This window comes from Gorilla gorilla, chromosome 2 (assembly GCF_029281585.2).
Source record: "Gorilla gorilla gorilla isolate KB3781 chromosome 2, NHGRI_mGorGor1-v2.1_pri, whole genome shotgun sequence".
Classification (NCBI taxonomy): domain Eukaryota; kingdom Metazoa; phylum Chordata; class Mammalia; order Primates; family Hominidae; genus Gorilla; species Gorilla gorilla.
In genome coordinates, this window is record NC_086017.1 from 55958045 (window position 1) to 55982206 (window position 24162).

At 41.3% G+C, this 24162-nt stretch overlaps 1 protein-coding gene across 2 annotated transcripts in view; it reads right to left on the reverse strand.

Moving 5' to 3' along the window:
* Nucleotides 1-23884, reverse strand: part of XCR1 (X-C motif chemokine receptor 1) — a 72688-nt gene extending 48804 nt beyond the window's left edge. Inside the window, exons 1-3 of one of the 2 annotated variants that reach the window (XR_008678316.1) lie at nucleotides 23834-23884; nucleotides 12678-12742; nucleotides 4933-5012 (exon numbers count right to left, since the gene is read on the reverse strand). The gene's annotated coding sequence lies outside the window, so the exon portion shown is untranslated. The remainder of the gene's footprint in view (nucleotides 1-4932; nucleotides 5013-12677; nucleotides 12743-23833) is intronic. The other variant, XM_055382186.2, reaches the window with a different exon arrangement.
* Between the last annotated feature and the right edge of the window lie 278 nt (nucleotides 23885-24162).

The following is a 24162-nucleotide window of genomic DNA, read 5'->3' on the forward strand; positions in this document are numbered from 1 at the left end:
GGGCAAAGGATCATGAAGGGAGTGCTATAAGCTTTTGGAGGTGTCAGCCAGACTCCAATTTGGACAGTGCCCATTACATACAGAAGACGTTGAGTCAGCAGAATTGGGCCCAGGGCACCTCTGGGACTTTTGGGCTTTTTCAGTGAGTGGTTAGGGTTCAGGAGAAAATAGATGGTTTCTGAACTCCTTGGGGAGATGCAGGCCTCCTGGAAGCAGGACCAGTGGATGTGAGTCCCTGCAGCAGCCATGGACATGCCCGCTCAGCTGTCCTTCAGGAGACCCTGCTGCAGGATGCATGGTGGAATGATGGCCTCAGCTACTTCCACCATGAACACTGAGGCCACATGCCAGTCTCCCCACACCCCCCACTACTTCTGGCTAATGACTGAACTTGGAGCCCTCCCATTCTTGCCTGGAGCAGGACTCCTCTAAGGGCAACTTTTGCCCTGGGTCTCCCCATTGGCCTCGCCAAGACTTCCTCAGAACTTTCTATGTTACGGTCTAAGGTTCAACCTCCTGGATTCTTTTTCCTTCCCCCTTCCTTTTATAGGTGCTGGATCTGCATCTCTGTCTAAAGGCTCTCCCTGCCTACTTTTGCTCCTTCTCCCGTTACTCTTTTGGGAATTTTCCCCAATAGTTCTCTTGTATCTCTAATTCCCTCTTGGGGTTCACTTTTGAAATTCCAACAGAACAGGAGCTCAGGGCCATTCTGGCTTCTCAAGCTTAACATGGGCCATCCTTTCCCCAGGAGGCAACAGGGCCTTGAGGAAAGGAGCAGAAAGGAGGTTGGCAGCATCCAGAGTGCCTGTCGTCTCCGATGGAACTCCTAGCCTATCTGGGCTGGGGTGGCTCTAGTGGTGGAAGATAGGAGAGTTGGTTTTGGATCTGGGCAGAAGTATGCAGGAGCTGGCTCATACCAGTTTGTGTTCTATTTTTAGGAAAGTTGCAAGCTTGTTGGTGTCATACTGATAGCTTGAAATCAGCCAAAGTGGAAGTGTTTGGACCTCAAGACAAACACTGCAAATCAGAGCTTTTTCCTTTAGAGACCTGGTTGTTAAAATTTACTAGCACACCACTGAATGGAAGGTTATCATTTTCTGAGAATTGCTATTGGGATAAAGTTCCGAATTATTATCCTAGCTGCTATAGGTCTATCATTCAGGGTCCCAGTAGGAATCAAGTGGCTCTCTCTAAAAGGTAATTGATGACAATTCAAGGAAGAGACCATTTACAAAGGTGTGGCAGGATATAGGGAATGCAAGAAGGGATGGTAAAGTATCCCTGATCTAACAATAGTGGGAAGCTGCTACTAATCCTAGGCCTGAGCACATAGGAGAAAGAGCCATTGGAGAACCTAGTGAGACCTAAAGCCTTAGGAGAGGGCTGCTTGGCAGGGCACACAGCCGTGGGCAGAGGAACATGGTTACTTTCACCCCAGTCCAGCAGAGACCGAACCAGAAAAATACATACTCCACTTTCTTTTTCCTCCGACCCCTGAGTTCCCCTATCCAAACTCCTGCTGGTGCCTCCACTGTCGCCAACCAGGAGAAAAGGGAACTGTGGGTGCAGCTCATACACATCAGTTGTCAGAAGCACAAGGCAGGTGGAAAAGGTGGAAGGTAGATCTACATGAACACCCAAGGGCAGAGCCTCGGGTGATCTGTCCTTACGCCACCTGCCCAGCCTAACTCGATGCCCACTGCCCTTGCCCACTGCACTGTGGGGCACACACTGTTTCCTCTGCCTGAAAACTCTCTCATGTTCCCCTTCCCCTAGTTCATTACTTCTCATCTTTGGCTTAAATGTTAACCTCCTAAACATGTAATCCTCTTTGTTGATTGTACCCTTTGGCACCCTGTTGTTTATCTGCTTATGGCAAATCTTTTTTCCCAATGGTTATTACTAATATTTTTTGAGACAGGGCCTTGCTCTGCCACCCAGGCTGGAGTGCAGAGGTGCAATTATGGTTCACTACAGCCTTGACCTCCTCCCAGGCTTGAGCAATCCTCCCACCTCAACCTCCCTAGTAGCTGGGACTAAAGGTGGATGTTACCATGCCAGGATAATTTTTTTATTTTTAGTAGAGACAAAGTCTTGCTGTGTTGTCCATCCTGGTCTCAAACTCCTGGCCTCAAGTGATCCTCCCGCCTTGGCCTCCCAAAGTGCTGGGATTACAGGTGTAAGCCAATGTGTCTGGCCTCTAATGATTATTTAACAATAATAATACCAGTATTCAACATTGACTGAACACATATCATGTGCCAGGCACTGCGTAATTGTTTGTTAGACTCTTTTAGACTGCAGTCTCCATAAGGGCAGAGATCATGTCTCTGTATTGTTCATTGGTCTGTCTCTCCAGTGCCTAGGGCAGTAGCTGGCACATACCAGGAATTCAACAAACATGTATGGAGTAAAAAAATCCCACAATGAGCGTTGCAAGTTTTTCCTAGCTCTCTTGTATCATGGGAGGTTAAATATGGCTGCAAATTCTTTACTGCTCCTCCCACTGAGAAATGAAGTCCAATTCCACTCCCTTGAAATCCCTCATTGACTTGCTTGACTGATAGAATGTGGCTGGAGTGACATTCTTGGACTTGTAGCTCATAAGAAGCCTTGCAGCTTCCACCTGGGTCTCTTGGAACATTCTCACTTGGTGCTCTGAACCACCACTTTCGAAGTGCGACACATGAAGCCACCATGCTGGTGAGGCCACATGCAGGAATGGTAGATGGTTCCAGCTGCGCCTAGCTCTCCAGCCTTCTCTGCTCAGCCCCAGGTATCCACCAGCTCAACAGCACCAAGGGACCCCCACTGATGCCACTTGGAAGAGTTACCCAGGGCGGGTGCAGTGGCTCACGCCTGTAATCCCAGCACCGTGGGAGGCTGAGGTGGGTGGATCACCTGAGGTTGGGAGTTCAAGAACAGCCTGACCAACATGGAGAAACCCCGTCTCTACTAAAAATACAAGATTAGCCGGGTGTGGTGGCGCATGCCTGTAATCCCAGCTACTCGGGAGGCTGAGGCAGGAGAATTGCTTGAACCTGCAAGGTGCAGGTTGTGGTGAGCTGAGATCCCGCCATTGCACTCCAGCCTGGGCAACAAGAGAAAAACCCTGTCTCAAAAAAATAAAGAAAAAAAAAGGAAAAAAAAATAGAGTTACCCAGCCAAGCTCTACTCAACTTTCTGGGTCACAAAATTATAAGATCTAATAAAATGGTTCTTTTAAGCCTCTACATTTTGGGGCACTTTGTTATGTAGCAATAGTCAAAACAAGTAATATTGGTTAGGGGAAAATCCCCAACCTGCTTTTCCTTCCCACCTTCACCCATCCCACACTTTCAGGCTCCCCTTAGGGACTGTTACCTGCAGGAGTCTTGCTAACTTTCCAGAAACTTAACTTTGATGTGGCTTTAAGAGAGGTGCCTGAGCTTCCATTTGCCACACTCTGGGGAATCCCCCAAATGCTAACCTGTCCACTCTACAACAAGCTCCGGCAGCTGAGCTGTTCTGGGCCACCTGCCAAATATCATATGATACTCCCTTGATGTCGGGTGACAGTAAAATTCACCGACTCCTGGGTGGAGGCCCTTTTCTTTGAAGCCTGCTCTGCTCACCCAACCACACACAGCCCACTTACACAGCATCACCAATTAGAGTTGGGGAAATGCAGGTGGTGGCCCCGGGCTACACCAAGCTCCACTGCTGCCTTGCTCTCTGGGTCAGATCTGTCTCAAGCAGAGCAAATTACTGCTGGAATCACCAGGGCTGTGAGGAGCTTCAGAGAGTGACCAAGGTTAGCACTTAGAGGACTGAGCCCTGGGCGGTGTGCTCTAAATGTGTGTAGGGTCCTAGATGAAGCCTTTTGGATATTTCTGGTAGCACCAAAGACTAAACAGGCATTTGAGAAGCCTGAGGCGTCTTTGCCTGCTCCAGGGCCTCTGGAAGAGGCCACGTAGGGATGTCCCTGGGGCATTTGCTAACTCATTCTCAGAGGAAGATCCAAGGAAAATATATTCACTCCCTTGTCTCACTCCTTTGCTGCTCAAGCACATATGGATGGGTGGAAGGAGGGAGGCTAGCGACAGCATTCCTGGTGGAGGGAGCGAGGGTAGTAAGCACAGAGTGTGTTGTGATGCAGCAAGACAGGCTCACTAGGGCCAGACCATGTAGAGTCTCAGACATACCCCTTGGTGCTCTTGGGCACAGCCTGCCTTCCTTCCTTCCTTCCTCCCTCCCTCCCTCCCTCCCTCCCTCGCTCTCTCTCTCCTTCTTTTCTTTTCTTTCTTTTTCTTTCTTTTCTTCGGAGTCTCAGTCTGTCACCAGGCTGGAGTGCAGCAGTGCAATCTCAGCTCACTGCAACCTCCGCCTCCCGGGTTCAAGTGATTCTCCTGCTTCAGCCTTCTCAATAGCTGAGACTACAGGCACGCACCACCACGCCCAGCTAATTTATATATTTTTAGTAGAGACGGGGTTTCACCATGTTGGCCATGATGGTCTCAATCTCTTGACCTCTTGATCCACCCACTTGGGCCTCCCAAAGTGCTGCAATTATAGGCGTCGGCCATCCCGCCCAGCCACAGCCATCATTTCTTAGTGGGAAGTTGGTGTGGACTACACTAGGTGAGGCTCGTGGCATATATAGGTTCCCAGGCTCCACCCAGACCTGTAGAAACAGAAGCTCTTTGGATGGGACCCAGGCCTCTGCATTTGTAACAAGTGTCTAAGCAGTCATGAAGAAGGAAGCCAGGCAGTGTAGAGGTTAATTCCACGGGTCTGGAGTTAGACCACAGGGGTTTAAACCCAGACTCTAGCATTCAGTGCCTATGCAATTTTGGCACCTCAGTTTTGTTATCTGAATTGCAGATAATTATAACACCGACTTTACTGAGTTGGTGTGAGGATTAAATAAATTAATATGAGTTAGATACTTACTACATAGATGGTGGGTCCTCAATAGCTGATTTTTCCAGCAACCTGAATGATGACAGTAGTGCAATGAGGAAGCCATGTACCTGCAGTACAGAGTCAGGCCTCAATACATGCTTGCTGAAGGGAGGACAGGAGCATAGCATATTCAGCCAGGCCATTGGCACAATCATGCTGTGAACATTTGTTTTCACAGCTGGGTATAGCATACCTCTAGGTGCTGGGGGTTCAAAAAGGAATACCTGTGAAGATACTTGTGAGGTCACAGATATGGAAATGGATGATTAGGAGGCAGTGTGGTAAGTTCTATGTGAGGGGCAGGCTCTGAGCATACCAGCTTTGAAGAGGCAGGTTAGGCTTCCTGGAGGAGGTGATGTCAAAGGGGGATCAGAAGGACAAGTAGGAGTTATCCAGGGAGAGGGGGCTGAATGCCAGATCTAGAGGAATACTCATGCACTAGTGGATATTCTGGGCCATCAAGGGGTTCAGTGTGGGTGAGGTGCATGGTGTAAGAGGCAGGAACATCAAGGTTTGAGACTGGAAAGATAAGCAGCATTAGCTGGTTGGATTGAGATGAGTTGGGCTAAATTGGGCTCCATGCCTTCAGTTCTGGCCAGCTCATGTCACCCATAGCACATTCTTACCACAAAGGTCACCTGTGTGTCCTTGAATAACACTCCTCCCTGGATTAGTCAACTACACACTGCTTTGGTGCCCAGAGCTATGAAAGGTCACAGAGGCCCAAATTCCTGCCCCAGGGAACACATGATCACTTTCTATTAGAGGACTGTTAACTAACTTGGGGACCATATTTCAAAACTGTCACATGGAGATTTAGGGAAAACCTCCTGGAAGAAGTGGCTTGGCTAAGTTTTGAAAAGTGCATAGGGGTGAGAACAGGGAGAGAAGAGGAAAGAGGACATGCTGTGGAGGGGCCAGCAAACGAGAAACTCAGGAGGCAGAAAATCTCAGGTCTGATTCAAAGGACTCTGGCTCAAGAGGGGAAAGTGTGTGCTAAGATGGGTGTTGGGAAAGGCAGAGGAGGGAGGCAAAGGTCTTTGTGTGTTAAGCTATAGAATCTGAAATTAGTGTTGAATGCAGAAATAATGAAAGATTTTAAGCAGAGGAATAAGGTCATTGGTGGATTCACTAGGATGCTCTTGGCTGCGAGTAACAGAGCACATGACTAAAGTGGCTTACATAGAGGGAGGCTGATAATTTCTGTTAGGAAGATAGTTCTAGGGCTGATGCAGCAAATTCTACCAGCCTCAGCACCTCTGTGGCATCATTCCTCATAATTACAAGGTAGCTGCTATGGCTCCAAGCATCATGGCTTTATTACAGCATGCAAAACAGGGAACAAGGATACACATATCTATACAGGTGGCTCTCATTGGGTGCAATTTTGCCATGTCTGAAAGCATTTTTGGTTATCACAACAACTTGGGAGCAGCTGCTGGCATCTAGTAAGTACAGGCTTGCTTTCTTTCTTCTTGATATATCTTTAGTTCCTGGAATTTTCCTTTCCATTGTTATGTTAAATGCAGTGTCTTTTTTCCCTTTCAGTTTTTCAAAGGAGAATTACTTTGATTGATCTTGTTATTATGATAGAGCAGTGATGGTGGGAAGTTGGGGAAGTGTTGTTAACTTACAATAAATGCAGTTTGTCTATAGTCAACCCAGACATTGAAATATTGCCTCTGATATTTCCGCTGGAGGTTTCTGGTTTGGCCTGATTCTTTTAAAGATGCTGAGCCAACCTGATATTTTTTCTTCCTAAGCAGCTTCCTTTCCTGTTTCTTGTTTACCATGCTATCTGCCATCAGCCTTGTTTTTTTCCAAAATCAGAATTTGTTCTCTGCTGTTAGCTGCGGGTATAAACATATCACGGACATGTGTGTGTGTGTATGTGTGTGTATGGTTTCTTATATATTTTCATGTCAACACAATTTAGCTGACAAAATTCTAGCCTCTTTCAATAACAAAGTTGTGGTTTTCCTTCCAGCATGAAATCAACAGTATACTGAAAAGAACAGTATAGTAAAAATACTAAACCAATGTACCATGCTGAAAATCTGTACCAAGTGAGTTATTGAAAAATGAATATCATATGTTTAAATAATCCAAAGGTCAAAGAAGTCTCAAGGGCAATAAAAATATACATGGAATGAAATAAAAATGAAAATACAAAATATCAAACTTTGTGAGACACAGCTAAAGTATTGCTGAGAAAACAATTTATAGCACTAAATGCTTACATTAAAAAAGAGAAAATGTCTCAAATAATCTAAGCTCTTATCTCAAGAATCTACAAAAAGAGCAAAATAAACCCAAAGTAAGTAGAAAAAAAGGAAAAAAATAAGGAGCAAAATTAATAAAACTGAAAACATAAAAAAGAAATGACACAAAAAAATTGTTCTTTGAAAAGATCAATAAAAGTGATAAACCTTTAGAAAGACCCACCAAATAAAAAAAGAAAGACACAAATTAGCAATATCAGGAATGAAACAGGGAGTATCACTACAGACCCTGCAGACATCAAAGGATAATAATCAAATACAGTTGACAGCTAACCCTTGTACGGGGGGGTTAGAGGTGGTAACCTCCTCTATCTCCATGCAGTTGAAAATCTGCGTATAACATTTGACTCTCCCAAAACTTAACTATTAATAGCCTACTGTTGACCAAAGCTTTACCATAACATAAATAGTGGATTAATACATATTTTGTATGTTATATGTATTACATGCTGTATTCTTACAATAAAGTAAGCTAGAGAAAAGAAAATATTAAGAAAATAACCTCTTTTGGTAAGTCTAGCTAGCAATTTATTAATTTTATTTTTTCAAATAACCAACTTTCTGTGTTGTTGATCATTTGTATTGTTTTCTTTTGTTTTAATTTCATTTAGTTCTGCTCTGATCTTTATTTCTTTTCTTCTGCTAGCTTTGGGTTTGTTTTTTTCTTCTTTTTCTAGTTCCTTGAGGTGTGATGTTAGGTTGTTAATTTGTGATCTATTTTTTTTTTGGATGTAGAAGTTTAATGCTATAAACTTCTCTTTTAGCACTGCTTTTGTTGTATCCCAGAGGTTTTGGTATGTTGTGTTTCCATTTTCATTCATCTCAAAAAATTTTTAAATTTTCATCATTGACCCAAGATTGTTCAGGAGCATGTTACTTAATTTCATGTATTTTTATAGTTTCCAGAGTTCTTGTTATTGATTTCTAGTTTTATTCCACTCTGATCTGAGAATATACTTGATATGATTTTGATCTTTAAAAATGCATTGAGACTTGGTTTGCAGCCTCACAGATGATCTATCTTGGAGAATGTTCCATATGCTGATGAGAAGAAGGTATATTCTGTAGTTTTGAGTGGAATGTTCTGTAAATGTCTATTAGGTCCATTTGGTCTAAAGTCCAATTTAAGTCCAATGTTTCTTTGTTAATTTTCTGTCTCAATGATCTATCTAATGCTGTAGGTGGGATGCTGAAGTCCCTCACTATTATTGTGTTATTGTCCATCTCTTTCTTTAGATCTAGTAATATTTGTTTTATTAATCTGAGTGCTGTGGTGTTGGCTGCATATATATTTAGGATTGTTATATTCTTTTGTTGAATTGATCCCTTTATCATTATATATAATGACCCTTGGGTTTTTTTAAGGTGTATTTTATCTGATATAACTATAGCTACTCCTGCTTCCTTTTGGTTTCTGTTTGTGTGGAATATCTTTTTCCACCCCTTTACTTTCAGTATATATGTGTCTACCAATAAGTTGAGTTTCTCGTAAGCAGCATGTAGTTTGATCATGTTTCTTTAATCCATTATGTCAGTCTTTATCTTGTAAGTGGAACATTTAATCCACTTACATTCAAGGTTAATATTGATATGTGACATTTGGTTCCTGTCATATTGTTAATTGTTATCTAGTTGTTTTATCAATTCTTGGCTTTTTTTTTCCTTTGTCTGTTGTCTTTGTGGTTTGGTGGTATTCTGTCATGTTGCCATTTGATTCCTTCCTGTTCCTCCTTTGTGTAATTGTTTTATGAAACCTGTGAGTTTTTATATTCTCATGTGGTTTTATGATGGTGAATACCAACCTTTTGTTTCCATCTTTAGTACTCCTTTGAGCATTTCTTATACAAAAGAAGAGAGGAGATCCAAATAAACATACTCAGAAATGAAAATGAGACATTGCAACTGATACCACAGAAATACAAAAGATCATTAGAGACTATTATGAACAACTATATAGTCATAAACTAGAAACCTAGAGGAAATGGATAAATTCCTGGAAATATACAGCCTACTGATATTAAACAAGGAAGAAATAGAAATTCTGAACATACAAATAACAAGTAATGAGAATGCATCGATAATAAAAAAATTGCCAGATTTTTTATTCCAAAAAATCCCAGGCCCAGGTGGCTTTTTTATAAGTTTCAAAAAAAGGCCAGCACCAGATGGATTCACAGATGAAGTCTGCCAAATGTAAAAAGAAGAGCTGTACCAATCTTCCTGATACTGTTCCAAAAAATTGAGGAGGGAATTCACCCTGACTCATTCCACAAAGCCAGTATCACCCTGATACTAAAGACAAGGATAGAAGAAGAAAAGAAAACTACAGAGCAACATTCCCCATGAACATAGATACAAAAATCCTCAACAAAATACTAGCAAATAGAATCCAAGAGCATATCCAAAAGATAATACAGCATGATCAACTGGGTTTTATTCCAAGGATACAAGGATGGTTCAACATATGCAAATCAATACATGTGATTCACCACATAAACAGAACTAAGGACATAAGCCATATGATCATCTCAATAGATATAGAAAAACCATCTGATAAAATTCAGCATCCCCTCATGATAAAAACACTCAACAAAGTAGGCACAGAAGGAACATACCATAAAATAGTAAAGCCCCATATATGACAAACCCATAGCCAACCTCATACTGAACGGTGGAAAGTTGAAAGCATTCCCTCTAAGAATTGGAACAAGACAAGAATGTCCACATTTACCACTCCTGTTTAACATAATACTGGAAGTCCTAGCCAGAGGAATGAGGCAAGAGAAACAAATTTAAAAAATCCACATTGGAAAAGAGGTAGTAAAATTATTTCTGCTTGCTGAGGTTATGATCTTATATCTAGAAAATACTAAATCCTTTAGATTTAATAAATGAATTCAGTAAAGTTTCAGGATACAAAATCAACAGACAAAAATCAGTAGCATTTCTATAAACCAATAATGATCAAGCTGAGAACCAAATCAAGACAGCAATCCCATTTACAATAACTAAAATTAAAAAAACAACAACAACAACAAACCACCTTAGGCTGGGTATGGTGGCTCATGCCTGTAATCCCAGCATCTTGGGAGGCTGAGGTGGGCAGATCGCTTGAGCCCAGCAGTTTGAAACCAGCCTGGGCAACATGATGAAATCCTGTTTCTACAAAAAATACAAAAAATTAGCTGGGCATGGTGGTGCACACCTAGAGTCCCAGTTACTTGGGAGGCTGAGGTGGGAGGATTGCTTGAGTCTGGGAGGCAGAGATTGTACCAATGTACTCCAGCTTGGGTGGCTGAGAGGGACCTTGTCTCAGTGAAAATAAAACAAATAAAAACAAAACAAAAAATCCTGGAAATAAATTTAACCAAGGAGGTGAAAGAGCTCTACAAGAAAAGCAGCAAAACACTGATGAAAGAAATTATAGATGACCCAAATAAAAGGACAAATATCTCATGTTCATGGATCAGAAGAATTAATATTGTCAAAATGACCATACTGCCCACAGAAATCTACAGATTCAATGCAATTCCTATCATTAGAAAAATGATGTTGATAATTTATTGGATTAGAAACAAATTCTAAAATTTGTGTGCAACCAAAAAAGAGCCTGAATAACTAAAGTATTCCTAAGCAAAATGAACAAAGCTGGAGGCATCACATTACCTGAGTTCAAATTATACTACAAGGCTATAGAAACCAAAACAGCATGGTACTAGTATAAAGGTAGACATATAGATCAGTATAACAGAATAGAGAACCCAGAAATAAAACTACATATTTAAAGACAATTGATCTTTGACAGAGCTGACAAAAACACACACTGGGGAAAAGATACCCTGTTCAATAAATGGTGCTGGAAAAATTGAATTGCGATATGCAGAAGAATGAAATTGGACCCATATCTCTCACCACATAAAAAAATCAACTCAAGATAGATTCAAGACTTAAATATAAGACTCAAAACTATAAAAATACTAGAAGGAAACCTAGGAAAAACGAGACATTGGTCTAGGCAAAGAATTAATGACTAAGATTTCAAAAGTACATATGACGAAGACAAAAATAGACAAATGGGACTTAGTTAAACTCTTCTGCACACCAAAAGAAATAAATAACAGATGCTGGGTGCAGTGGTTCACATCTATAATCCCAGCACTTTGGGAGGCTGAGGCGGGCAGATCACTTGAGGCCTGGAGTTCGAGACCAGCTTGGCCAACATGGCAAAATCCCATCTCTACTAAAATATTAGCTGGGCATGGTGGCACACACCTGTAATCCCAGCTACTTGGGAGGCTGAGGCATGAGAATTGCTTGAAGCCTGAGAGCCGGAGGTTGCAGTGAGCTGAGATCATGCCACTGTACTTCATCCTGAGAGACAGAGTGAGATTCTTAAACAAAAAACAAAAAACAAAAACACAGAAATAAACAACAGAGCGGACAGAGAGCCTGCAGAATGGGAGAAAATATTTGCGACTTATGCATCTGACAGGGGACTAATATCCAGAATTTACAAGGAATTCAAACAACTCAACAACAACAACAAAATACAAATAACCCCATTAAAAAGTGGGCAAAGGACATGAATAGACGTTTTAAAAGAAGACATACAAATGACCAAAAAGCATATGAAAAAATGCTCATTATTACAAATCATCAGAGAAATGCAGATGAAAACCAGAACATGATACCATCTTACACCAATCAGAATGGCTATTAAAAAAAAAAAACCCAACAGATACTGGTGAAGATGTGAAGAAAAGGCAACTCTTATACATTGTTGGTGGGAATGTAAATTAGTACAACCTCTTTGGAAAATAATATGGAGATTTCTCAAAGAACTAAAAGTAGAACTACCATTGAATCCAGCAACCCCACTACTGGGTATCTACCCAAAGGAAAAGAAAATCGTTATATCAGAGATACCCTGCACATACATGTTTATCACAGCACAATTTACAATATATATGCAATGGAATTATTATTCAGCCATAAAGCAGCAACACGAATGGAACTGAAGGCCATCATTTTTTTTTTTTTTGAGACAGGGTCTCTTTTCTGTTGCCCAGGCTAGAGTGCAATGGCACAGTCATGACTCATTGCAGCCTCAACCCCCAAGGCTCAAGTGATAGAGGTCATTATCTTAAGTAAAACAACTCAGAAACAGAAAGTCAAATACTGCACGTTCTCCTTTATAAGTGGGAGGTAAATAATGTATACACATGGACATAGAATGTGGAGTAATACACACTGGAGACTCAGAAGAATGGGAGGTAGTGGTGGGGGGTGAAGGATGAGAAATTATTTAATGGGTACAATGTACATTATTTGGGTGATAGATACACTAGAAGCCAAGACATCATCATTATGTAATATATCCATGTAACAATGCAATTGTACCACTTTAATTTATATTTTAAAAAAAATCATTAGGAAGAAAAATATATTTACTATTCATTATGTGGAAGTAGGTCATCATAAAGGCTTTCATCCTCATTGTCTTCACACTGAGTAGGCTAAAGGAGGAAGAGGAAGAGGAGGGGCTGGTCTTACTGTTTCAGGGGTGACAAAGGTAGAGGAAATTTTGGATTTAAGTGGACCTTCCCAGTTTAAACCCATGTTGTTCAAGAATCAACTGTACTGTGAACAACTCTATACACATAAAACTTGTCAACTTAGATGAGATAAACCCACTCTTCAAAAAGCACAGACTACTATAAGTCATCTATGAAACAGATAATTTGAATAGCCCTGTAACTACTAAGGACATTGAATTCATAATTAAAATCTCCCAAGAAAAAAATTTCCAGGCCCAGAAAGTTTGACTGGAAACTATTTCAAATATTTAAAGAATAATTAGCACTTTGAAAAGGAATGAAATGGGAAGAATCACTCTACCCAATTTTAAGACTTATTTCATAGCTATAGTAATATGTCATATTGGCAGAGGGACAGACACAAAGATTAATGGAAGAGAATTTAAAAAACCCAGAAGTAGCCCCACACAAGTATGGCCCACTTGTTTTTGACAGTGGTGCCAAAGCAAGTCAATGAGGGAAGGATAGTCTTTTCAACAAATGGTGCTAGAGCAACTAGATGCTCATAGACCAAAAAAAAAAAAAAAAAAAAAAAAAACAAAAATCAAAACCAAGAAACTTCAATCTAAACCTTTGACCTTATACACAAATTAACTCAAATTGGATCATTGATATAAATGTAATGGATAAACTATAAAACTTTAAGAAGAAAACAGAAGAGAAAATCTTTGAGACCTAAATCTTGGTGAAGAGTTCTTGGACATAACACCAAAAATATAATACATAAAAGAAAGAATAGATAAACTATTAAAATGAAAAACATTTTCCCTGCAAAAGGCCCTGTTAAGACCATCTCCAGAATGGGAGAAAATATTTTCCAACCACATATCAGACAAATAGCTCATGTCTAAAATATATATAGAATCCTCAAAATTCAACATTTAAAAAGAAAAGAAAACAAACAAAAAACAACCAATTCAGTTAAAAAATAGGAAATTACTTGAAGAGACATTTCATGGAAGAGGATTTTTCAAATGGCAAATGAGCACATGAAAATATATTCAATGTCACTAGCTACAAGGGAAAGGCAAATTAAGACCATGATAAGATATTATCACATATGTATTATAATAGTTAAAACAGTAAAAATAGTGGCAATACCAAATTCTGACAAGGATGTGGAAAAATCTAGATATCTCATACTTTGCTATCTAGTTTGGGGAATGTAACATGGCATAGCCACTCTGAAAAGAGTATAGCAGCCTCTTAAAAACCAAGCACGCACCATATGTGTTAGTCAGGGTTCTCCAGGAAAAAGAGCCAACAGGATAGATAGTGCTGGCCTGGGCCACCAAGATTTTTTAACAGTCACCTTCCAACCCTGCCCCAAGTGATTCCATGAGCAGCTAAGATTAAGAACCACTGCCCAGGGGAGACTTGGATTTTGTATGCAAAACAATTACTCCATGTGGTCCTACAATTTAGGCAAATTTGAAAGATACCCTTGTCTCTACCATCTGACATACCACCCACACTCGGCACTTGGCCAGCTCTGGGAACTCCTTGTATTCTTCTGGCTTTGAGAGAAATTGTTGAATGTACGGTATGAGTCCTGCTGAAATCTGGGCCGTTCCTACTTCTTGGCTGAATATTTTGTCTGAGCTGGCCCCACATTGGCTCAAGTAAAGTCTTGAAAATTATTAATATATTTTGTGCCTCAGCTTCCTCAGCTGTAAAATGAGAAAGACACTCATCTTGCAGAGTTGAGTGCTTTAGATGTGATGTTGGTCAATTATTGCCATTTTGTAGAAGCTTAACAAATGGTAGCCATTATTTTGAAAAAAAAAAAAAAAAGGATATCATTGAAATCAGCAGCAGCAAAGTTAAAAGACAGAATTGTGGCTCCTGTTTAGTTCACATATTTCCCTGGGAAGGAGGAAAGTTTCTATGCTGGAGCATAGAAAACAAGGGGCTATACCTCAATGGTCCCAAACTGTCCTTATCAGGTTGGCCTTCTTGATAGTTTCACTTTCAAGATGCTAGAGAAATTTGCTGTGGGCCACTGCCCTCTATTGAAGTAATATTGTCACTTCTGAGGAAAGAATACTTGGACTTGCCATAGGAGAAGTCAAGGATTGCACTTGAATTTCATCTCACTGGGGAAAAGCTGACCCCTGTGTGAGCACTGAGACAGAAAAGAAACTTTTTGTGTGAGGAATACAAACCCCTTTAATATATCCAGCCCAGAAAGGCTTTGGAGTAAAAAGCTATCACATCTCAGTCCCTGCTTGAGCTAAGTAATTACCTCTTGAAGCCACTTGCTGTGGGCTCTGGACTAACTGATGCCACGTAGCTATAAAATGCCATATACCATAATCATGGATGCCACAACTCATATCCTCTAGCTCAGGGGTCCTCAACCTCTGGGACGCAGACCAGTTAGGAACCAGGCTGCACAGCAGGAGGTAAGCAGAGGGCAGGCAAGTGAGCAAAACTTTATCTGCTGCTACCCATTGCTAGTATTACCACCGGAGGTCCTCCTCCTGTCAGATCAGCAGCTGTATTAGATTCTCATAGGAGTGCAAACCCTATTGTGAACTGTGCATGCGAGGGACCTAGGTTGCATGCTCCTTACGAAAATCTGATGCCTAATGATCTGCCACTGTCTCCCATCACCTCCAGATGGGACCATCTAGTTGCGGGAAAACAAGCTCAGGGCTCTTACTGATTCTACATTATGGTGATTCATGTATTTCATTATATATTACAATGTAACAATAATAGAAATAAAGTGCACAATAAATGTAATGCACTTGCTTCATCCCCAAACCATCTCCCCTACTCCTCCCAGGTCTGTGGAAAAATTGTTTCCATGAAACTAGTCCCTGGTGCCAAAAAGTTTGGGGACCACTGCTGTAGCTCAACAACATAAAGCCAATCACTAATCAATGTTTTTTCTGCAAACCAATGAGAATTCCTGTCAAATAGCTTTGTATCAGTCCACTCCTTGCTCACTTTTTGTCTTTAAAAACCTGCCTGAATGGATGCAGCTGGAGACAATTATTCTAAGTGAATTAACACAGGAACAGAATACCAAATACCGCACGTTCTCACTTATAAGTGAGAGCTAAACATTAGGCACACAGGGACATAAAGCTGGGAACAACACACACTGGGGACTATTAGAGTGGGGAGAGAAGGAAAGGGGCAAAGATTGAAAAACCACCTGTTGGGTACCATGGTCGCTACCTGGCTGATGGGATCATTTGTACCCCAAACTTCAGCATCATGCAATATAGCCATGTAACAAACATGAACATGTAACCCCCTGAATCTAAAATAAAAGTTGAAATTATTTTTTAAAAAGCCTGCTCGCAACAAAGGCTGGATGCGGCACTCCCCAAAGCGACTTGGAAGTGTGTCCTGAGCAGCTGGCCTCATGTTGGCTCAAGTAAAGTCTTCAAAATTATGAATATATTTTGTGCCTCATATTCTTCCTTTGGGGTCAGCATTTTTGGTGCCATGAGAAGGATTCAGAATAACCCCCTTGGCTCTACCATCTGACTTACCTCCCAGACCCAGCGCCTGGCCAGCTCTGGGAACCTCTTGTATTCTGACTTTGAGAGAAATTGTTGAATGTAAGGTATGAGTCCTGCTGAGATCTGGGCCTTTCCCATTTTTTGGTTGAAGGTCTAGATTTTGCCTGAGCTATGTTTTCCGATCCTCCCTTACTAGAATGGGAGTTTTCCATCTGTGCCTAATGGGCAGGAGATTTGGGTTCCAGAAAAGAAAAAGGGTAGGGGGAACAGCGTTTTTTCACCTCTGCCTTGGGGAAGGGAGGTCTGGGTCCAGGCATTGGCAATTTGACATTGGTGGTTTTGCTTTACATAGCACGCTTTTAAAATTGCAGCTGCTTCCTATTGTTTGAAATTCAGACTTGGATGTTTCATCTGTGACTAATTCCTATTAGTTGTAAACTGAAAAGTGCATGAGAGTGAGTTCTCTTGCTATGGAGAAAGGGCAGTTGCTCACTTTGACCAATTGGAGTGCTCTAGGTGACTGGAGACTTCGCAGAGTTTGCAGAGTCTCTGCAGACTTTGCAGAGGTGTCAAGGCTGTTGTCTAGGATATAAAGGACGCTCGTAGGGTATTCCTCACCACTAGAACATTTTTTAGGGACTCGATCATCTGCATGGGCATAAAATACGGGACTGATCGCTCATACCTTTAGCACTCTGGTGCCACCTGGTGGTTAGAGGCATTCTGAGACAACGTAAGAGAGCAACTCATGACTTTTGGGTGACACCTAGAGGAGCAGTGCTCGTAAGCACCACACTTCCACCCAAACACATCCTGGGCCTTGGTCATTTTTGAGAAGTTCCTAAGTTACGGGAAATCAAGCTTGAAAATCTGAGCGCTCTTTTAAGGGACAACCATTGTTAGAAACACCGTCTGGTTTTATGTACAACACTTATGAGACATCCTCTTGTAAATATCCAGGAAAACGGACCCATATAGCCCAGGATGATCATCAACAATGGCCAAAATGTGGGTCTTTTGAAATGCCCAAAATGATTCATTTGTGTGCACAATAGAGAAAAAAGCTGGTTTTAGAACATGAAATAGGATAATTACTTCCAATGGCACCTAGAGTTTTTTTAAGATAAATTCTGAGAAAATTGCCTCAATCCAAGAGGTAAACAAAAAGATCCTAAATCTATTTCTGAATTTAAAAAGACTTTGAAGGCCTCCTCCCTTCCACTTCCAGCTGTTTCTCCTCATCCTACCCCTGCATCTTTATATCCTCTCTTATCTCAAGTCCCCTGTCCTGCCCTTCCTTCCCTCCCACTACCACCTTAGGAAATTCCCTAGAACTTGAATCCCCTCCCTGAAACCCCATTTTGGCAGCCCCTTTTCAGGTAAAACCACAGCAAGAGGTGAGACCACTATTATGTATACCCCTTGGACAAAAACTGAACTGAAGAATATTATAAAAGACTTCCCTGACCTGCTCCAAGATCCCATAGGGTTTGCAGAACAATCTGCTTTAATTGTCCAGACTTATAAGCCCAGATATTCTGACCTTCATCAATTAGTTCACATGCTGGTATGAGAAGGCAGGGCCACTGAATGGCGAAAAAGGCAATCTGGAAAAATCCCTCAGAGGATTTGGAAAAACAAACAGAAGCTGACCATGAGAAGATCCACACTTTAGCCAAGTCTCTCTGTGATGCCATTTCCTGGGTCTTTCCTCAAATGTAGAGTGGAAGATAATTCAACAATATACTCAAAGGCCAGATGAATTTGTGCTTAATTATTTTGAACAGTTAAAAAAAAAACCTTTTAACAATATTCTGGAATGGAATGCCTGATGCTAGCCTCCAAGATCACCTATGATCATGCCACTGCACTCTGGCCTGGGCAACAGAACAAGTCCTTGTCTCAAAAAAAAAAAAAAAAAAAAAAAGCCAACAAGTCTCCGACCTCTTGGAAGCAGTCCCCAACTGAAATCTCATAAAAATATAAACATTCCTGGTCATGCCAAATTAGATACTCCAGAGAGCAAAGGCAATCATTTCACTGACAATGCCGCTAAGAATGCAGTCCTGAAGGTTACATCAGACAATAGATACCTTGAAATGTCCTTACAGACTTATTACCCATTTAAAACTTTGGCTAGGCGTGGTGGCTCACGTCTGTAATCCCAGCTACTTGGGAGGCTGAGGCATGAGAATCTTTTGAACTACGGAGGCGGAGGTTGCAGTGAGCTGAGATTGTGCCACTGCACTCCAGCCTGAGTGACAAAGCGAGATCCTGTCTCAAAAACAAAAACAACAAAAAACCCCAGCCCCCCTGCCAAACAAACAAACAAACAAACAAACAAGAACTGTATTAGAAGCAGCACAAACAGGAGCTCTCAAGAAGGAAATTGACCTCAGGAAAGATAAAGGAACCAAGTTTTCCCCAGAAACAGGCTTATGATGTGGACTCAATGATAGATCAATCTTTCCCTTAGGGCTTCAATTACCCTTTAAATGATGTGTTTATGAGCTGACTCATTGGAATCCAGATGAAACGACAGCTCGGGGAAAGCAATATTATTGGAAACCATCCCCTCTTGTTTATTCTTGCTGATGGTTTGTCCCAAACATAATCCTGGAAAACTCCTTCATAGGTTACAGGGACATTTTCCTTTACCTTCAGGACCCTTTGATATATGGCAATTGGACTTTACCCATCTGCCCCTGTCTCAGGGTTATAGATATGTTCTGGTGCTAATTTGTGTGTTTTCTCATTGGGATGAAACCTGCCCATGCCAATGAGCCATGGTCCAAGTAGTAAGAAAATTGTTATTGGAAAAGATAATTCCTTCATGGGGAGTTTCATCTGAGCTCCAGAACGGCCAAGAAACACATTTTACTGGTCAAGTAATTCAATCCATTTGCAACATTTGGCCTATATTCCAATTGTGCTTTTAACCCCCAATCCTCTGGACTGGTGAAACACACCAACGGTATAATAAAAACTGAATTGGCCAAACTAATTGAAGTTTTTAACCTCTCCTGGCCAAAGGCTGTCTCATTAGTTCTGCTCAACCTGTGATCCACACCATTTGGAAAACACCAGCTCTCTCTCTTCAAAATAATAACAGGAAGGCCCACGTGACTAGATGAAGGAACTTATGAACTTGCATTTCTTAAAGGTGATATCCTCCATTACTGCCACGGTCTCAGAATACTTCTTATTAAGAACTCAAAATTAATCAAGAGTTCCTTCTGCAGAGAGCTCTGGGGAGATGAAATCATCAAAAATCATGGCCTGTAACTGGAGATTTTTTTTTTTCTTTTTTAAGGTCTCTGATGTCTAATATTTGACAGACCAGTGAAGTAGTTTTGGCATTCCAAGCATTTTTGCCCTTTGTGAATTTCCCACTAGAGTGATTTGCAACTACTCCTTTTCTTTCTTTCTTTTTTTTTTTTTAAATCTTATTCTAGATTTGGGGATACACATGCAGCTTTGTTATAAGGGCATATTGTGTGATGCCGAGGTTGGGGTGTGATTGAACCCATCATTCAGGTAGTGAGCATAGTACCCAATAGTTAGTTTTTCAGCCCTTGCCTCCCTGCCTTCCTTTCCCTTCTCATAGTTCCCTGTGTCTCTTGTTTCCATCTTTATGTTCGTGTGTACCCAATGTTTAGCTCCCACTTACAAGTGAGAATATGTGGAGATTTTGATTACTGGAAAGGATGTCAAATAAAAGATTCCTTCTCACCCGGTGGGAAGGGACCATATCAGGTACTATTGGCCAATCCCTGTGCCACTAAACTTAAAGGCATTGATGCATAGATTCATATTTCTCATTTTAAAAAGACAACCCTACCTGAGGGGACGTCTTTCATCATGGGAGATCTTAGTGGAATTGACTTGCAGTCTTCCTGACCAGAATGGAAAGTAGCTGTTTTCACCCAAGATACCAGACCAAGCCTGTATAACTTGTTCTTCATGTTTCTAATGCCTACCACACCTGAAATATTTGCTCTCCTTTTTCTATTGACTGGAATACTTATGGCTTTAGGCCTCCATACTGTGAGTATCCTCTCTTGGATAAAATTGTTTTGGTAAAATCATCATATATATATTTATATGTGCATATATATGTGCATACACACACACACACACACACACACACACACACATATATATATTCTCTTAGGATATATGTAAACAAATGCCTATAATCAGGCTCCTTTTTTTTTTTTTTTTTTTTTTTCCTTTTTTTAGAGATGGGGTTTTGCTCTGTTGCCCATGCTGGAATGTAGTAACGTGATCATAACTCACTGCAGCCTCCAACTCCTGGGCTCAAGCAATCCTCCCGACTCAGCTTCCTGAGTAGCTGGGGCAACAGAAGTGCACCACCACACCCAGCTAATTAAAAAAAAAATTGTAGAGAAGGGTCTTGCTATGTTACCACACTGGTCTCAAACTCCTGGCCTTAAGTAATTCTCCCACCTCGGCCTCTCAGAGTGCTGGGATTACAGGCATTAGCCACTGCACCTGGCCTAGGTTTCTGTTTTTGCCGTCCCTGATAAATTTGACTATAGCATGGAGGGATAATTCTCTGATCAGAATCCCACACACCATTGCCACTGCTGGAAATCTGAAGAGATGCTGGGTTTGCTACCCTAAACCAAGAACTACTTTTGACCACAATGACCCACTGGTACATTCTGCCCTAAATTTCACCAGTATTCATGATAGCACTTGTAACACAACTCAGGGCCACATAAAACCAAACCTGTTAATCAGGTCTGCCTGACTCATCCTATGTTTGTCCTATGTTTCAATGTAACTCATCAGAATTCTTTTGTCAAAAATCACTGCTGCGTTACTCACTAATGACAGTACTAAAATCCATGATGTTGTTAGAAAATCCAAAGAAAACAGCCCCTCCAGCTATCAGGATCCTGTCTTCTTGCTCTAACATTTCTGACCCATTGATCCAGTAATGCCTCAAAACTGATGTTCTCAAATTATAGTGTACTTATCTGTGCTCCACCAGGATTTGTTATAGTCTGTGGAGAAAATCACCAGCCATGGTCCTATAAGTGTCTAAGAGCATGGAATGTTGAAGGGTAATATGTCTTAGGATATTTCGTTACCCTTCTCTCTATATACAGCTCTGAAGAAACTCAGCACTGGACTAGTTCCCTCAAACTTTTCTCTAGGCATGACTGCAGATCTACCTTAGATGGAGATTCTATTTAGAGAAAATGTGCTAATTATCTGGCTGGCCATCAAGAAGATAGCTCCATGCATTTTTTTTTTCTTTGAGAATACTTTTGCCTTTGTTGGATGTAATTTCCCATGAACACATGATCTAAAATCCTTCTAAAACCCTAGGAAACATTGCTGATGAAACTGCTCTCTCCATCACAGCTCAACAAAAAGCTACAGATTTACTGACTAAGGTTGTGCTAGACAATCACATTGCTTTAGATTCTATATTAGCTGAGCAAGGAGGTGGATATGTGGTGGCAAATACCTCTTGTTGTGTATACATAAGTATTTCCCATGAAGTAGAAACTCACCTAGGAAAAATCAGGGAAGAAGCTGCTTGGCTACAGGTCTCTAAAGAAAAACTGGGATTTAATTTTCTTCATGGGGTTTTTAGTTGACTCTTAACAGACTAGATTCCTTTTTCATTCTGGCATAAAAATTCTCTTTTTGGTTATAATCCTATGTTCATTATATATTTCTATTATTCCAATTAATGCTAGATATCTTTCATTGTTTTATTTCTTCTGAGAAAATGAAAATCATGGTATTCCAGAGACTGGCGATGATGGAGCAAGCAACAGCAGCTATGTAAGTTAATACTTTGAGGACTCACTTTTGCCATTCTGTATTGTCTTCCTGAGTCAGCTTTTTGGTGCTCTTAAAATTCCTCACTGAGATGTCTCCACTTCCCCATGTGGGACAGGGCTACCCAGGAATGAGCCTTCCTGGTGACAAGGGACAAGCTGGCACTCAGATTTGTATCATCAGTGCTTTTGAGGAGAAAAATTTGTGATCAAAAGGAAGGAAATGAGAGCAAAAGGAAACCTTTAATCATAGGAATGTGAGCCCTTTTAAATGATCCCAGAAAAGCACTGGAATGAAAAGCCATCACATCTCATGCCTCCCTTGAGCTAAGTAATTACCTCTTGAAGCCACTTGCTATGTGGACTCTAGACTAACTGATGCCAAGTAGCTATAAATGCCATGCACTGGACGCCATAACTCATATCCTCCAGCTCAACAATGTAAAGCCAATCCCTAATCAATGTAATTCTGTAATTCTGTAAACCAATGAGAATTCCTGCCAACTTTTTATCAGCTCACTCCTTGCTTTCTTTTTGTCTTTAAAAATCCACTTGTACAGATGTAGCTGGAGGCCATTATCCTAGGCGAATTAATGCAGGAAAAGAAAACCAAATACTGAATGTACACGCTTATAAGCAAGAGCTAAACACTGGGCACACAAAGACATAAAGACGGAAACTGTAGACACTGGGGGCTACTAGAGGGTGGAAGAAAGGAGTGGGGTAAGAATTGAACAACTATCTTATTGGGTACTATGCTCACTACCTGGGTGATGGCATCAGTCATACCCCAAACCTCAGCATCATGCAATATACCCATGTAACAAATGTGCATATGTACCTCCCGAATCTAAAATAAAAGTTGAATTTTTTTTTTTAAAGCCCGAATGCAACAAAAGCTGGATGGAGTACTCCCCAAGGCAACTTGGAAGGGTGTCCTGGGCAGCTGGCCTCACACTGGCTCAAGTAAAGTCTTTAAAATTACATTTTGTGCTCAGCTTCTTCATTTTAGGTGGACAGCACTTGCAGAAAACCTTGCCCCTCTTAAGGAGTTCCTGTAATCATGATAGCTAATACATGGAGCAGCCTATGTCTGCTCTAAGCATTTGACATACATTATTTTGAAAAAAAAAAAAAAAAAAGGTTCCATCACCGCAGACACAACTCATCACACTGCGAACACAAGAGGCAGGTACTAATGTGATCTACATCTATACAGATTAGGGAACTGAGGCACAGGGAGGCAAGTAACTTGGCCAAAGTCATGCAGCCAGGGAGCATCAAAGCTGGCTTCAGTCTTTATTCCTAACCAGCCTCTTGAATTCCTCTGATGCTTTCGATCTTATCATGACAATTGTTCTGCAGCCTGTATTGTGGTCCAAGTATTTTTTTCTCCATTTTAAACACTTTGAGTTTGCCACTCCATCCTGTCTGCCCCTCCCCTTCACAGCAAATTTCTTGAAAGAATAGGCCACGTTCACTCTCCTTCCAGCAGCAAGCCTGCCATCAGTTTTCACTCCCAAGGTCAGGAGCTTGGACTTGGCCTGGCTCACTGATCTGCCTGTGTACTGTTCCCCAATACTCCCACTCACTTCCATGTCTCAACAATCATGCATAATGCCGGCACCCCCAACCCCATACATTTAGTCCAAACCTCCCTCTTGAGCTACAGATCTACAGTGGTCAACCTTGGTGTAGGGCCTCCTTACTTGGTGTAGTCCTTGGTGTGACAGCAGCATCTGGGAGCTTGTTAGAAATGCAGTTCTGGGCCCAACCCAGACATGCTGAATCAGACTCTGCATTTTAGTAGGACACTCCCCTGACCCAGCAGATTCTTGGGCACAACAGAGTCTGAGCAGTGTGATGTCTTGTGACATAGCAGTTACTGTAATGCTCTCCCATGCCTCTACCTGCTGGTGCACCCATGCCTTAGGTGCTAAGAGTCCTGGCTGCTAACTTCTCATACCTGCACCCTTCTCTGGAGGATGGCTCAAGCCTGTCTGCACATTCCAGTCACCTGGGGATATACTAAAATGTC